The sequence below is a fragment of the Callorhinus ursinus genome, unplaced genomic scaffold (genome assembly GCF_003265705.2).
Source record: "Callorhinus ursinus isolate GAN/ISIS: 27379988/994484 unplaced genomic scaffold, GSC_fseal_2.0 scaffold11, whole genome shotgun sequence".
NCBI classification, from domain to species: Eukaryota; Metazoa; Chordata; class Mammalia; order Carnivora; family Otariidae; genus Callorhinus; species Callorhinus ursinus.
In genome coordinates, this window is record NW_027397073.1 from 45,731,882 (window position 1) to 45,750,006 (window position 18,125).

Genomic DNA, 18,125 nt, shown 5'->3' on the forward strand with positions numbered 1-18,125 from the left:
AACTTTTACTTTATTATAGTCTTAACAATAGTAGCTTCATTTAGGGGCTTTGATAAATCTTTGCTTATCACAACAATATAAAATATAGCCAACAAATTAGCTGAAGAATTAAAAGAAAATAGGATAAAATAAAAAATTATAATAGCAAATGAATCCTGTCTATTTCAGAAAGTTAATTCACCCCTTATAGTTGGTTGTGGTGTTACATTCCATGGACTTACACGGAGGAATCTAATATATTATGCATATTCACAAAACATACATGAAGTGTAGTAGCTTTTTTTTTTTTTTGAGATTTTATTTATTTGAGAGAGAGAGAGCATGAGCAGGAGGAGAAGCAGAGGGGAGGGGAGAGGGAGAAAGAATCTGAAACAGACTCCACGCTGAGCGTAGAGCCCAACATGGAGCTTGATCCCAGGACCCTGAGATCATGACCTGAATTGAAACCAAGAATCAGACCCTTAACCAACTGAGCCACCCAGGTGCCCTGAAGTGTAGTAGCTTTTGAGTAATAAACTCATTTAATAATTTTTAAAACATCTTGTTCATAATGAGCACAAATGCACACATATATATGCTCTTTTAAAAATATATGTACATTTTAAATAGCTGTGTCTGTATTTATCCAAATCCGAGAGTGGGTGGAGAGCTCATTTTGTATACCTTTGTATCCCAGCGTGGAGCCAAATGCCTGTTTGATGAATGAATGGGTCAAACCAAGAAGGAGTAGACTTGAATGAGTTTGGAAAGCAATTGAGACTATTACCTCAAATAAGCCACTTCTCCCAGGTCTTCCATCATCCACCTAGACTGTGTGAGGCATAGAATAAAAAGCACATTAGCTCAAAGATACGTCGTCAAGGGATTGTGCGTTATAAAAAGTACTCATTGATGACCCACAATAAAATTAATGGAATTGAAAAAATTCTCTTTTCAGAAGAGACATGCTGAGACTAAACAACTTTACATAAATGAGATCAATGAAAATTTGCTAGAGCAACGTTGATTCATTTGCTTTTTGCAGTTTTCAGTACAACCAAAAGTTTATTTCAAAAGTTGTTTGCTTGAAATTCATCACATATTGTCTAATGGAACAATGCAGTAAATGCAGATGAGGTTCCTGGGCTAGCTCATCTCTCTCTCTCTCTCTTTTTAACATATGAGGTTTGTAATAAAGGGTCACAACATACAGTTTGTGAATTTTACAAAGTCCCCAACAACAGGATGAAGGGACAGAAATCCAGCTATGCTTTAATCAGCCAGTGGAAAGGACAGTTTTTTTGGTAGTTTCTCTATAAGAAGGGTACCTTTTGGAACTTATCTTCTTGGATCGGATTGTCCTCTATAATTCTCATAAAGACGCCTTTGGTTTGTGCTATGGGCTGCTCGTGACTGAACAATGAGTCACACAGTGAGTTGTAAGCATTATTTAGATGGGAATTTGAATCCTGAGTCTTTAAGGAAGCCAGACTAGCCTTTCTTCAGGATTCACTGCAGGAGCAAGCACTCCTGGTCCTTTCCTGTGTTTCATGAGCCCTGGGAGTAGAGCCTTCTCTGGCTTCTTTTAGAACAGGAGGATGCATGGGAGGCTGGGAACTCTTGTGAGAGCCAGAAGTTTTCTTCTATCCCAGAGGGTGGCTGAGTAGAAGCTGTGGAAGTCAGAGTCTCTGTGAGGGTATGGGCTTCCTGAAATGCCAGGGTCAATGTGGGTGGAGTAGCTATACAGACACGGGCTCTTATAGGAACTTTGCAAGTTGGGCACTACAGAAGAGTGAGTGTGTGTGCGTGTGCGCGCGCACATGCACGCACTCACATGTTAGAACTTCCCTGGGCACTTTGATAGTCCCTGGGGGACTTCTGCATTGGCAGGCTAAATGCTGTGGAGGGGTACCCTGGAGGTGTCTCTAAGGGGTGGGATGGATAGAATTCCATCCATTCACCACTGTTGGGAGAGAGGGAGATTCGTAGTTTCTCATGGGCTGTGGTGGGGACTCTCTGCACTGGTGGAGAGTGGAAGATGAGGTGCTGGTAGTTCATTTCATCTACATCATTTATAAGTTTGACATTTTGAAACCAGTGAATTTCTATAGGTGAGCCATTGATTCTTACCATCATAGGCCTGAGTTTTAAAATGCTGTCAGTCAATATGTTCTGTTTTCATTTTGTTCTTTTCTTAGTTCTCTGGTACTGAGAAAACAAAACCGGACCAATAAAACCTCAATTTCATGATATGAGGAAGTTCTCCAAACTTAAGAAGATCCAAGTCACATTAATTAGAACCCATTTCAATAATTAAAAAAGATTTTTTTTTTGAAAACAAGACACTTAGAGCTCCCTTGGATGTGTGATCTAGTAACCGTATTAATCAGTTGAATAATCCACATTAATCAGTCCTGCCTCCAAGTGAAATTATTAATCAGCTTGATGACCTAAGCAGTCGTCTGAGGAAATGCGTTTGTCTTAGAATTTAAAAAGTGATAATGGGAAGGTTAAAAAAAAGAGAGAGAACGAGCAAAAGAATTATATTCTTGTTAGTTTTATTTCATTTATTTCAATACCAGCTCTTCTACTGATGTATAATGACTCTGAACAAATAATTACTCTTCTTAATGGTGTCATCTCCTCTCCATATAGAGGGAAAGCTGTGTGTAAGTTTGTCAGGGGGCATGGAAGAACTGTCTCAGGTTGTTTCCCTTTGCCCCTACCCCCAAGGGGATAAAAGTTGGTATCTGCTAGAGACTAATGAAGCATAAAAGCTGAGGCTGTATGGGACACTAAATAGGCTTACACTGAGGCAAGCTATTGTTGCATTTGGCTATTTCAGCCAAACGAGAGAAGAGTAAGAACAAATCCAAAGTAGTCATTGGCCACTGTGAGGCTAAAAATGAAAAAAAAAAAAGGTGGTTAGTTTGACAGAAATGTTCAGGTTCCCACTGATAATGTGGAAACTTAAGCATAGGGGCAAACTGGAGTTATCCCATAATGATGAAACATTCCTAAATCTACATGTAATCTCTCCCAGTAATCAACAAAACTCTACTGGGGAAGGAAAAAGAAGATGGCAGTCAGGGAATGTTACCAAAGAAATATTTTCAGAAATTCTCTTATACCAAGTGACGATTAGAGCAACAATTGGTTTGGAGCCCTTTTGTTGAAGAAAATAGAACCTACCAAAAGCATAGTGTAAAATGATGGTGTAGAGTATTTAAAGTATAGTCCCAGTAGCTTATGTCCCCTTTTACTTGGGGCTGGGGGGAGGTCCTTCTACCTGTCATAGGTTGGGGCTGGATGGCTTTGTACCAGTTCTTCAGTTTGTCCCCTCCCACGGTCACCATTTAGATATGTCGTTTGTATTCATAGAATAGAACAAGCATTAACCACTACATGGGGTCAAGCCTGTAGCTAAACAATGAGAAAAACCAAGCAAAACAAAACTTGTTTGTGAAGTAGGTCTTACTCTTCCAATCTTAGCACTCATGCTGCAAACTTTAAATCTCAGGCATCTAAATCATTGATTTCTCCACAGTGAGACAGAAATTTGTGGATTAAACTTATTTTGCAAGACAAAACTAAAGAGTATATTCACAGATAAAGCAAAGAAGAACAACAAACAAAAAAGGATGTAGCACCTTATACTCGCCACGAAGGTTGGGGTTGTAATTTTGGAGTCAACAACAAAATCTCTGCATCTTTGATTACTTCTCTCAAAAGGCTGAACATTTTTAGGATACAGTTTTCAGTTCATCCTAAAATTTTCTCTTGTGTGGTTTGGCAGATGTGAAAGTTCGAGAACCTCAGGAAAATCACGTCGAAAGAACCTGCTTATGAGAGATCACAGGGGTGTGGATTTGGTTGACGACGCAGACTGTTGAGTCCTTACAGAGAATTGTTTGTCTTCCGTTTTTAGATGGCTTTAATTCCTCCAAATTGCTCCTTGAATAATAGGAGAAAGGCAATTTGAATTTCAGTGACAGATTGGACATAACAGGTTGCAACTATTAGGTCTAATTTTACCATACTGAGAAATAAAATTGCCTAAACATAAACATCGATCACTGATGCAGTAAATTAATTTGTACAGAAAAAGTAGTTTAACTGCAGTGCACATTAAACATAGAAAATTTTCAAAATTACTGCTCTCTGAATTAATTTGTACACTTGTTTACTTGTTAAAAGCACGCATAAATTCTTTTTTTTTCCTAAGGCAGTGCAGGTTTGAAATGAGTAAGAAAGAAGTGTAAAAAGGAGCAAGGAAATGCAGAGACGTGGAAGGTACACCAGCTGAACTGCACTTGAAAATAGTATTTTTTCCCTATTTTTCATTCTTTTTTGTTTTTCAGTGCTATTCAGAACGTGCTTCATTTTTGAATCTGTCCATCAGATCACTAGAGATGTGTGCATTCCCCCTCATTACAACAAGATAAATGTGATGTTTTAATAGTCTTGACTCATGTTTGCTAAGAATTGGAGGTGTGGAGCAATTCAAAGTGTTTTATGGTTTGGTTCCTTGATGAGTTTACGTTCAGTGGTGTCCTAGGGCTTGGAGCTGTTAACATTGCATTCCTGAACAATCTGACCCATGAATTTCTTTGTATTTAACCTGTAAGAAAATCGGTAAACATGTTTTCATTTTACCTGTAATTCTATTATGAGGAATGCATGGCAAAGTTTGGATAGTATCTTTTCAGATTGTTCCAGGCGCCGCAGACCTGGAGCTGGGCAATGTGGTGTGGTTTGATACCATCTCCTGCCTACAGTTTTCAAGGACAGTGGTTCGATTCAAATACAATTCTGATAAGTGGCAGGTTTTCGTGTCTTTAATGCCTTGACAAGGGCATCACTCTCAGGAGAGGGAGGTGAAACCATTTGGACGAGGATTCCGTCCCTGCTCCTTTGTGCTGACACACTAAGATAATGGACAATTAAGAGAACCTTCATTGCAGGTGAAAGGATGGGGTTATCACTAATATAAAGGAGCCCATGGGGTGCTGGGGTACGAAGGAGAAGAGGAATGGGAATTTTTAAAAGGAATATAAAACACACAGATGAGACACCTAATAACTGTTCACATATTGCTCTTTCACATGTGATAATGGTGAGTGATTGCAGTATTCACTATTGCTTGCTGTAACTTTTTTAAAAAAATCTGGTTCATTGCATTTGACACAAAGTACTGCAGAAAATCTGCCCCTGTGCTACCTCGCCTGTCACGGAGTAGGTGAGCCCGGATAATAAAGGGGTTTGTTTTTGTGGAGTCTGGCTTTTGGACCGCCTTTCATGGGGTTTTGCAGATCGACTCGTGATATTTTAGGGCTGTGGTCGTCAACCTTGACTGCGCTCCCCAGGGCCCCAACCCTCAGACAAACTGATTTACTTGATCTGGGGAGAGACCCGTATTTTTCAAAGCTCCCTTGGACAATTCCAGTGTGGAGGCAGGATGCAGGCTGTTGTTACAGTTTCTAAGCCCCTCGATGCTTGGGCTCCCCCATAGATTGTCTGATTCTTTAGTAGATTTGAATAAGGTATGTGTTGCTATTAGAGAAGATGTATTCTGCATGTTATTAGTAGCCATCTAGTGTTTATGCTGACCTCACGGTTTAGGATTCAGGTGCATCTGGAGAGAAGTCTCTCATCTTCTCTACTGTTCCCCACTTGCTCCCCACCGTGTTTTTGTTTCTGTTATTTTTTCCCCTGGTATGTATTAAAGCTTTCTCCTTCTGTGATATTGTGCATAAATGACCTGTAGTGTGGGGATAGTCACCTCAACATGAGGGCTCCTGTAAAGGCATGTTTGTAAGCCACATTATTTAGGATTATAAGGCAATAGGGTAGCAGCAACTTTGTACCTAGACTTCTTAATCTATAGGGGTAGATGTCCCGTGTGCACGTGAATCACAGGGAAAAACTTCTCATACCATTTAGCCCTAATAAAAGTGTGACAGTCCTGAGTATTTTAAAACTGAGTGTGGAAGAGGTTAACTGATTTTCTTTTGACTTAAACTTTCATTTGTCTCCAAGAGCCCCGAACGACAATAGAGTGCACCTCTTCTGATAGGTATGGGTTCTCCTCAGCCTGAAGAGATGTGTGTGATAAGATAACATGGCTTGAAAAAAAAAAGAGAGCGAGAGCTTGAAGGAAAGGGATAGGAGGAGAGGGAGAAAGAAAGTATGTTAACCGCTTTGACTGCAAAATAACCGCTGGTAGCCAGAGATAAGACACCTTGAGCTACTCCGAAGACCTTAAACAGGATGTAAATGAAGCCAATAAAAATCATTTGAGAGCAAGCCATTTTTCTACTCCCCTCCTATTTCCAGCCCTGACAGCAGAAGGCTTAATTTACTGTATGGCATACCACACTTTCGTGTAGAACCCAGGAAGTTGCGGGAGACTGAGAGGAGCCAGTTCAAAAAACAAGATATCTACAGTTTCTAGAGAAGTCCAAATTTAAGGCATTTAATCAGCAGTTCTAGCAATGCCTTCCTGAGTGGAAAAGAAAGTATTGCTGATTATCGGAAGCTCCTTTCCCCTTTCTCCTCTTCCTGCTTCACATATTCGTTTGCTTTGTGTTTAGTTATGACAATCTTCTGCGGGTGAAGTGGTTCACGGGGTGAGCTGCATTTCATTGCCTGTTGATATGTCTCATCAAGCTAATGCAGCTTGATAGGAATTATCAACAAAAGTTTAAGACATAGACTTTTCCAGGTGCACATTTGAAACAAGCTGTTTACTCACAACTCTGTATCAGAATCATTGTAACACCCAGCTTTTATGTACTTGGAACTTCATAACTTCAAAACGGTTACTGTCTTTTTCCTAGAAATACACAAGCTGTTGCCAACAACACTTCTACAGAGAGGAAGTAAGTTATGGGAGCTAATTGGACATCACACTGAAAAGATTTGAAGCTGGGAGTCCTGCTGAAAGTGGGAGGGGCAACTGTTTAGGGATGGGAAGGCAACGGAGATAATGATGTTTTCTTTTTGTAAAAGCTGCTGCTTGGAAGAGCTGGGATTCCATGTGGTCTTTGACTAAGGGAGACAAAGCCCACCATCAGTATCATTCTTGTGCGGAGCAGCAAATATGGAAAAGGCACGACTGAGTGTGGCAAACTTTTAAGCAGAGGACTTAAATGATTTAGGGGAAATAAAAGATTCTACAGTGGTTTTCAGACATGGGAGTGCAAGGGAAGCACCCTGAAGCTTGCTAAAAATGGGGATTTCTGGGCCCCATCCCCAGAAGTTCAGGGTTGGTAGGCTCTGGGATGGAGGGGGTAGAACCTAGGAGTTTGCATTTTCAGCAGACAGTTTGGGTGACTGGGGAGCAGGGGATGATGGGTGATACTAAGAAACACTGCCCTGGGTCATCTGGTTGAAGCAGAGGGTCAGCCTTGTGTAGAGTCATGGGACCTGCAATAAAAACTGTGGAAGGACAGCTTAGGGGAAGGTGAGAAGGAGCCTTTGTTGTATCCCTCTTTGGGATGATTGTAGGGACTGTGTCTCAAGGAACAGATCATGAGGAAGGGGAAGCTGACCACAGCTCTAGTTTGGTGGAAATGTTCCTTCTGCTCTTATTTGCCAATACCTGATCTGACCGAGCCACCCCCCCCCACCCCCCGCTCAGAGGAGGGGATAGAAAGAACAGAGACAAGGAGGGAGACCCACTGTTAAGGAAAACAGGAGGAGTGTGTGTGTGTGTGTGTGCGTGTGTGTGTGTGTGTGTGTGTGTGTAAGGTTTTCTAGCCAGTAGCCAGAAGTGAAATTAAATTAGGAAATAGGCTGCCATGACCTGTCAACAGCAGGTTATGGATTCATAGCAGTGTTAGGTGATTTTGTTTTCCTCTGTATATATGTATACAAATGTGTCAATTACCATGAATTAGTTTTGTAATGGAAAAAACAATGAAGTCTTTAATAAAAGAAAATGAGCAATTTTAAGTTTATTCATTTACCCATTAAAAACTAGATGATTTGGTGGCATTGGAGGCTGTTGTTTTAGCAGGGAGGGTTAGGGAAGGGTACATTGGAGGACTATCTCACTCACAGACCAAGGTACTTGCCTTGGCACGGGGCTCAGGTTCAGGTTTTAGTTCTACTACCACCTGCTATCGTTAGTGCAAGATTATAACACGTTCCTCACCCTCACTGACCTGTATGCTCATTGGTAAAATTCATACTTTTTTTTTCCTGAAGGTTAAGACCGCACAGATCTTCAATCTTATGTTTCATATATATGAAAAGTTAGGAATGACAGCCCTGACTTTCTTTACTCTGTGTAGGCTTCAATCAAATTCACTTATTTTCTTTCCTTTGATCCCTCATCGGGTCATCTTTAGAGAAAAGAGCAGAGCTCAGATGTGGGAGGAGGCTTGCTAAAGGTTCAGAAACCAGCCCTTTCTAACAGACAGCATTGAGTCAGTCAGCATCCCAGAACTGTGCCTAGTAGGTTTTAAAGTCTCTGAGTATTCGAAACATGCTTTTGCAAGGGTCATACCAATAAGCCTTGGACACACACAGATGTGTGTTGCTCTCTATATTACCCTCTTCAAAGGCAAAAACAGTGTCATAAATTTCTCCATGAAAATTATGATTCGGAATTGGTGCAGTTCACAAGAGGACTAAGCAGGTACATACCAAATTCCTTATTACCTGACTCAAATTTCTTAATTTACTCTTGTTTAAATCATATTAGCACATTAAGTTGTCAGTGGAATTTTATACACCTGCTTGTGTCCTAGATGTTGGGTGCTGGAGGGATAGATATCTATGTGTCATTGTGAAACAGGTGCATATGGGGGTCTCCCATTGGTCCCCCTGACTCCAGCCAGCTTTATTACTTGTCTTGTTACTATGGCCACACTGCCTTGGATTGTTATACATTGTTTTGCTGTGTTAAAATTACCTTGGACGTAGACAAAAGGAAGTAGTATTATAAGGAATTATCATGGGGTTTTTGAGGCATGCTTTTGTCACCGGTTTTGGAGTATTTGGCAAGACACTTCATCTCAGTTTATATATATATATATAATGTAAATATATAATCAAACATAAAATATAGAATTTAATAAAAACATTATAATTATATATAATATATGTTAATCATAAAAAAAGCAGCATAAAGCTGTCCCTTAGTGAAGTGTTTTCAGTAAGACATGATTTTGCATTGACTCATGTTAAATGGCAAATCATTATGATTAACACTTTTGTAATGATAAATAGCAAAAATATTTCAAAAATTACTTGAGCAAAAATCATTAGTCTATTCTGAGCATTTGGTCAACTTTGCATAAACACACACACACACACACAATACCACAGTTTTGACTGAGTTTTATGCCCATAAATAAATTATCAGGACTGTTAACAAGAAAAAAAAACTGATAGGATGAAGTGGTTTGGATTTTATTTTTATATTTATTCTCAGGTAGAGTTTCTAGGGAAGAGTAAACTGAACCAAAAGTGAGAAATAGAAAATAAAGGGAGAATAAGGTACCTGGAAAATCCATCAGATTGATGATCAGTCTTATTTTCAGGTTTACCTCTTGCAAATTTTGCCTAATTAGGTAAATGGAAGAAAAAAAAAAACTATGTCACTAAGGACATTTGATATCATATGATCTGTGTAGAAATATTTTATCATACCCTAGTTAGAGTTATTTTAAGAAAATAGTTTTGTCCTATACAGTTTACCAAACATTATCTCACTTGAAATAAAGGACTCCTTATATCATATGAGTTACTTGGGATCTGACCTCATTTTTCAATTTTAGTTTTACTACTTAAGTGTTAATGTAAAAGTTAATGATTCTGTTAAACACCATAAAACTCTATCCTGTGAGGGTAGATTGCTGATTTTCTCCTCCTGCAGATCTCTTCCTGTGCAGAGTCTCAAGACAGTCCAGCATCACCCAATCTGTTAATATCAACGCCATATGTAACTTCCCCATGAAATGCATCAGCACTGACCAAGGGGTAGACCACACAAACTACTTGGAGTTGCAGGTGCCGGGTGGTGGGCTAGGTGCGCTTACTAGCTATCTGAGAGCACTGGGTTTTATACCCCAGCCTGACAATGTGGCATGAGTCAAAGTCTGTGCCTTGAAATAAAAAAATGATAACTGGTCCCAGACCTGACGGGTCCTTATCATATTTTAGACACATGAACATCACAATCAAGAACACTGAGGTCCATTATATTATAATATGTCAAATAGACATAGATAATAGATAACTGTAGTAATATTTTCCCCTAAACTTTGTAACAGTTTTTTCTATATTAGCACACTGTATTTATCACTTTACTGTACAATGAACCCACAGGGGGTGCTAATTGGTCATTAATTAAATTTTAGCCTTTCAACACTTTTGTATTCTCCAGTGGCTTTATCTGCAATGAAGTATTATAGTGTGGCCTTTTTAAAGTGCTGGAAATTCATGTCAGCTTTACTGTGCTGTGGATATAAACGGGTGAAATTCAGCCTGAGTGAACATCATTTCAGGACCGTTATAATTCCTTGTGACCCAAAGCTTACTAACCTTGGACCAAAGCCTACACGTTGGAAAAATATTCAGTAAAGTAGATTATTTTAATATGACCAAACATTCTGATAGACTAGATTCCTCTTGAAAAGAGAATCTGATTGCTTTGTTTGAAAATTCTAGTGGGTTATGGCATTTCTTCAAAAAACCACTAACACAGTGGAATGAACTTTCTGAGATACATCATTCAGTAATAAAAATATTTTCAAACTTAGTTTTCTTAGTGGAAGAATCCCTTTTGCCTTATACTCCCCCAGTGAAGCGGTTAATATAAAACTATTAATGATTAGCATGGTAGCACTGAGAAATTTGCTGAGAATTCCAGAAGGTGTGGATTTTTTTTAATGTTTAATAGGTATATTTCACACTAGTGCAAAGGATATTGAAGCAAAATAAAATTTGCCTCAAGAAATTTCTAAACAACTAAAATAATGTGAGATACAGGGCCGGTGTCAGAACCATGTAATGTGGCTTCAAGATTTTGAATGCAGGCCATCCCATTATGGGGATTTTACTTTGGTGATGAGTTAATCACAACCTCCCAGTGTGTCCAGCTATTAAGGAATAGCTACTGCACATTGACTTTCAAGATAACTATAATAGCATTCAGAAGACTTTTCTGGTATTTTTATTTTCTGTTTTTAAAGAAAGTACCACTTTTGTTTAAAGGATTTACCCTTAAGAGTATTAGAATTTCAGGGGTGTCTGGGTGGCTCAGTTGGTTGAGCATCTGGCTTTGGTTTTGGTTCAGGTCATTGTCAGGGTCCTGGGATCGAGCCCCCCCCCCCATTGGGCACCATGCTCAGTGGGAAGTCTGCTTGGGATTCTCTTTCCCTCTCCCTCTGCCCTCCCCGTGCTTGCTCACTCTCTCTCTCAAATAAATAAATAAATCTTAAAAAAATGAAAGTATTAGAATTTCAATATGAAAAAAGCTTCAACTAAATCACACATTAGTTTGTTTTCCTTTGTACTGTTTCCACATTTATCAGTTATAACCTAAAGGTAACTTTGACTTTCATAGTAGTGGTAGAAATTTAGTACATTTTTATATTGTAAACATTCAGAAAGCTCCTTTATACAATGTCATGTTTGATTCTTATAATATTTACTGTGAGGCAGACTGGCATCTTTCTGGTATTGTATAGATAAGGAGGGCAAAACTTAAAAAAAAAGGAATTTCTAGAGTGCATAAGCTAATATCAGACCTAAACACATAGTAGGTGCTTAATAAATGCTGGTTAAATAAATGAATGAACAAAATAAGCAATGAAGAACTGCTTCAAATTCTTCGCGGTGTGAGGTCAGATATAAATACAAGACGAGAAAGTAACTACAACATGCCTTCTAACCCAAAATAGTCAAGATGAAAAGAAAGCAGACTTGGGAAATTCACCGTGATGGTGTCTGCCATTATTCAAGGAAAGAGAAACATGTGAAATAACGTAGAATGCTCTCCGTTGCCGCGCCGTACACAGATGTGTAATACACAGTTGCCAATTACTGAATGCCAAGAGGTTGTTGCTTCTCATTAGTTATATATGTTTTTAAGTGAGCCAAAAGATAGAAAAAGTCAAGCGGTTCTCACCCCCCACATAAATGGAAACCACTTTTCCTTCCGTCTGGCTTCAGAAACACGTCTCGATTTCCTTGAGGGAGATGATGACTGTTCTTTAACTGGTTGCGCGTCAGCTTTTTCCTCTGATTTGAGAGGTGGAGTTAAGTGTGAACTGCTTAAGAATGCACTGTTTTCTGTTTAATTTGGCTGCGGAAGATGGAATTCATTGAGCTCCGTCTGTTCAAGTGAACTTTAAGCAACAGTAAGCAAAACATTTGTACTTCTCTCTGCACATGAAATAGAAATGTGTCTGGCGAAAGAGACAGCATGGATATAAGACCCATGGAGGCAATGGAGGGGTGATAACAACTTCTTATCTCTAATGTTGGCACATCCGAAGCATTAAAGGATTGTTGGGAAGAGTGAGCCTCTTTTTTTGTTGTTGTTGAAAGTGAGCTCTGATATCTGGAATTCATCTTAATACTGTGGTAAAAAATGTGCACCACCAACTCTTGCTCCCCCAGCTGCTATCATTAATGGGTGACCACTCTTTTTCCTCATAACTTAGCTGTTAATGCATTTAATTGGTCCTTCTAGAACAGTTTGGAATATTACAAAATTTAAAAGCATCTGTGAATTATAAATAATTTTAAAGTTTACATTTCTCTTTTGAACGCCCGGTAAAGAGTATACATTTTCAAGTAGTTAAGTAAGTTTTATGACAAAGAAGTGAATTTCATGTGGGGCTGTTGATTTTTACAAAAAGTATGAAAGTTAAATCATTAAAATTGCAACTTTTCTAAAACTGTTGACATTTCTATTGAGAATGAAAGGAAGCAATTGTGTAATAACGCATAAGAGTTTATTTAGAATGACAGTATCCTCTAGCCATCGAAAACCATTGCTTTAAAAATGTGTTGTGTAATTTGGTTAGATGGTTTTACAAATGGTGATGTAAAATTGTTACTGTGATAGCACCAGGTTAACACGAGAACTATCTCTGTCAAGCACACGTGACAAGACACTCTTCTCTTTGGTGCCTAATTTCTCTTAGTCTTTGTGCACAACTGTATATTCCCCTCGGGATTCTCCATTTCTCTTAAGGTGGCTCAGGTAATTAATGAATGAAAAAAGGACTCTGAACTCTTTTTAATATGAAAGTTCAGAACTGCTCCTATAGGGCCCGTGTTGGCAGAAATAACCATTTTAAGCCGATGGAGGAAATAACCTGGAAATTTACTTATGTCTTGTGTTTTAACCTATTGTTCTACACTTAAAAGATCATCTTCTAAATGAACTTATTTTGAAGTTAAGTAATGCAATGACTGTATTGCTAGTGTTAAGAGAGATACTTTGAAAATTACATACTTGGCTTCAGAATTACATAGCAAAATACTTGTTCCAAGGTTATCTGTCTATAAAGACCCAAGATTATATCTTATGTATGATAATTTAATACTTGGAACAAAGTCAGCATGGATTTATGGTCCATTAATTTTTAGATATCACCAACTATTTATGTTTTATTTTCTTGATGGCTGAATATACAACGCTTAAGGCACTGTAGATTTCCATTGGGCCAATCCTTAAAGCTAATCTTCCAGTGGTTTCATCAAAGGAAAGAAAATGTTAAAATATGTTTATACTATATGCAGAGAACCTTACATGTGGAAACATAAATGCATGCCACACATGTAAATCTTTTTGTTTACTTATGCAGCTTTCCTTCCAGGGATGATAGGTGCCCCAGAAATATTCACTAATCTCTGGAACACCCCAGAGGGTAAGGAACAAGAATTATTATCTTCATATTGCAGGTGAAGTACCTAGGTAGGGCCAGATTAAATGACTTGGCTAGGTCTCTCTCTAAGTCAGTTATGAAGCTAGAAATAAAACTCCAGACTCTTGACTTTTCGTTCTCATTCTGAGTAATTGCCCTCCTGAAAACAGAGGCAACAGACCTATCAGTATTTGTGCTTTTCTTCACTTGAAAAGTAACCATTGATGTAAATCCTGTCCCTGTTAAGGAACCTTGCTGTGTGGCACTTGCACACGCATGATACTGAGTCCCCAAAGGGCAATTTAGAGAGTACTCTGCCGTTACAATGAATGAGCTCAGGTAGCAAAAGGGTATCAGTAAGCCAGCTTCTTGAGGGCCCAGCCCTGTGAAGAACAAAAAATGTCAGAAGTTTCCATAACTTTGGAGCTTTGGATAATTTCTTTAACTTCTACAGTGATTCCCTCCACCTTATTTTACTTTCTTCTTAATAATTTCAGATGGCCCATATTGTTACAGAGTCAAATTCTGAAAGGCGTGCTCCCTGCCCTCAACAGCCACGTATGCTAATGCTAAGACGCGCTTAATGGTACAAAATAAGCATTGGTATCACCCCAAACCTTTCTGCATATCCTCTCTCCCTACTTCTTTGATATTATTATTATTATTATTATTATTATTATTATTATTTTATTGGCTACTTCAATTAGACTCGAAAGCCAAAGAGTGGCCAGGACCCTCAGCCTTTCTCTGCTGGCAGGTTGGGTCCCTGACTGGCAACTTACGGGCCCTTCTGGGGTGTGCTTGTCCGTTCGTCCCCAGTAGCCAGGATACAATCACATCCACATCCAGTCTCTGCTCTCCTCCCCAGGTTGGCGCATAAGGGGCCAATGGCTTTAAATCACAGAGGTACTTTGTGCTCTGGTGCCTTTTCTTTTTCCTGTGGACTACCTTCTCCTAGTGTGACTTCACTTCTCTGTTAGTGAGCACTTTTCCCCATAAATATGACCGAACAGGTGTTGCTCTGCCGCTAACTGAGTTTCCAGCTGTCGTCCTCCGACACAGACCCAGCCAAATCTGTTGTTTCGTCCTTTTCGGCAGACTGGAGAACCATCCAGCCTGAGATGGAGGTCTTCCTTGCAGGATATGGCAGTTTTGTTGCCAGAAGATGGTCGGGAAAACCTGGCTGGCTAACAAAGACAGGCCTTCAGCGGCTGGGTGTAGTTCCAGTCCTGCATCCCCTTTGGCAGGAGCACAGAGGCTGCTGCAGTATGGCCAGCCAGCAAAATTAGGAAATAAGGACCTCTTTTATTTACTCAGGCTGCTGAATCATGGGCATTCCTGTCTGCTTGGAGAAAAGTCAGGCGGCTTTACTTTCCACTGAAAGTCTCAGGAGTGTTGGAGACTTTCATCTTGGAGTGTTCACACACTTGTTTTAATGTGCTTTATGGAAATGGTGAAACTCAGCAAGTACAGTTGCTGTAGAAAAACATCTGCACTAACCATGCACACACATTTGCATCTTTAAATAGACTTGGAGGCCACGGAGCTGGTTTCAGCAAAGTTTCTTTCTCCCCCTCCTCCCTCCCCCAGCTGTAAGAGCTACAGTTCTCTGAGAGTCACCTACTATGAAGTGACTGATTCCAAAAATTAAAATGTAGCATGGACATGTTAAGTACTTCACATCGAAATGCAGAAAACCTGCCATTACATAGAAAGACATTCCTGTAAGTAGCACTTAGTGCCGAGGGGAAAAAGAGAGTTTGAGTTGATTCAGAAACCAGCTCTGGAAGAATCCTCCATAGTTTCTTCCATGTGAGAAAAAAGAACTTGAAAGTGTTCAAATCTATATTAGCCATCTAAACATAGTTTGCATGGTGACTGCCAGAAAGCTGAAGTTCATGGGGACAGGCAGCTTTCGAAGACTTAGGTAGACCTCAGAGAATATTGGCCACACCACCATCACCACCACAAAAGTCTTGGGAGACTGATACCCTTGGAACCAGGACCAACCCCACTGGGAGTTTTGTCACTGAGTGCCTTGTGTGTCCCTTGAAGCACACATCCGTTTATAGTACTAGCAAATGAGTTTTTTTTACCATTTAGATTTTAAAATAGAAATCAGCCTTTCATGAAACCTTTATTTATTTTTCTAAAAGTAGCATTCCCTGCTCAAACTTTTTACTCTGCTCTGTCTATTCCATCCCCCAGCCTAAAGCCTTCTGAATCCTGTACTCTGTTTTCATGTATTTCAGTTACAAAGACATATCATCTGTGATTTTCACTTTCTTTTCCCCCAAGACCAAATAATAGGGTTCAGAGAGACAGAAGAGAAGGTTTCCAGCTCCCTTGAATCCTGATTGAGGAAAAACTTGATCCTAACCCTCAGCTCACTTGACATGTTGAAATTTACAAGTTTAAGAGAACAGTTATGTAATAGGTAGAGTCAGGCATGGCCCACAGACAAGAACCTGATTTAAGAGTGGTATCAGGGATTGCACACTATTTATAATGTCGATTGCTCTGTAATTCTTTGTACATTTGTATAATAGTATATCATGCCTGGACACAATCTGCAATTTAATAATAAGTTCATTTGCTAGATTTTTAGGGTCAGTAGTTATTTTCTTCGAGTCTAGATTCATGACAAATTCTGATTCACTCTTTTCCCAACTATACCAATGAGATGATGTGTTTGAAAATATTTTTCAGTGCAACAACAGGACATAAGCCTAAAAGATAAATGTGAAATATAGATTTTTACCTAGAAAGCTGAACCAATTTAATAAATAGCAATTGCTTTAACTTAAGAGAAATATTTTAAAATTTTGGTGTGTCTTTAGGTGCCTTATAGTTTTTTAAAAGGAAAGCTAGAATCACCATTGAGGTTTTGTTTTGTTTTGTTTTAAAATTTTAAAAAATTGGTTTTCTATCTGTTTGATGGTGAGTTGAGCTTATCTGTCTATGTTCTTTCTACGCATTCACCTTTAAATTTAAATCAGACCACAATTATCAGACCCTTTCTTATGCTGGAAACATGTTGGGTTACAGACTCATATAAATGAGGATGCAAAATCATGCGATTTTCAACGTGTATTGCGAAGCTTTGTTGCCGTGGGCAGAGATCCAGGAATGGTGTTTGCTTGTTTTCTCAGAGTTAGATGGTTGCCATCTGGCATTGATAGTGAGATGGTGTTGTCATCAGTTTCTAGATGCAGGAAAGGAATGATCCTCATCTGTTTCCTGTGGATAAGCAAGAGGTTGATAATCTAGTAAAATCTTGTTACCTTAAAGAAAGCAGACGTGGAATTTGTTTACATACTGCTTGCCAGTTTCTACTTTTATGTTAATAATATAGTTTGCTAGTGAACTTGAGCTTTGAAGAATGTAAAAACTTATTTGATCACATTCTAATCGGATTTTATTAGAATATCCTAATAACAGTATAATTGAACCTATTATCCTACTAGGATCACTATGCTCACCAGCTCCACTCGATGGTCTTTACTTGTCTGCATTTCTGAAAAATCTTGCTCTTTTGCTGAGTGAAAAGCTTTTACAGTTTCTTCTCGTCTTGAATGATAGATTGTTTTGAAAAGCAAAAAAGAGGTTTTACAACCTACTTGAGAAGGTCTTATTTTCCACTTGGATGTTAAGAAAGCAACAGAAATAGGAGTGCACGTTTGCCAAGAACATAGTTAAAAAACACCTAATATAAGGTAGAGTTGCTTTATGGATAACTTGCTAAGGTTATATCTGGCTTTCAGTCTTGTTTGTCTTCTCTTTGTTACTCATAAATCTTTCAGCATTTACCATAATCATTTATCACTTTTCCTGTTTCCAGTTTTTCACAAGTCGCTTTGTCTCTGCTCACCTCAAAGTGCAGGTCCTGTTTGGCTAAGGAAGTTCATGCTGCTGAAGCTTTTGCAAAAGGAAGAAATGGTGGGCCACCTCTTGAACTTTCCAAACAAAATACACTATTACAATCTGGCCCTTGTGAAACTCTCATTTTTTCTTGATCCTGGCTGATCCTAGCTACATGTAATATCTAGTGGTACCCTACTAACATTTAATAATCCATTTGCTGGCCTATGGTATTTGAATCTTTCAGTTATTGAAGAAATCCTGGTTGTCTTTCATTATACAGGACATAATTATTATTGTGTTTTCTGTCTTCCTCCATGTGCTTACTTTTTAATATTTTTTTGCTGAAAGCAATAAGGTCCGTATCAATAAAAACTCCATAAAAGATTTTGG

At 38.9% G+C, this 18,125-nt stretch overlaps 1 protein-coding gene across 4 annotated transcripts in view; it reads left to right on the top strand.

Annotated features, from left to right (window-relative positions):
* Positions 1 to 18,125, top strand: part of ZNF521 (zinc finger protein 521) — a 272,409-nt gene that overhangs the window by 95,706 nt on the left and 158,578 nt on the right. The gene's annotated exons all lie outside the window — the stretch shown is intronic.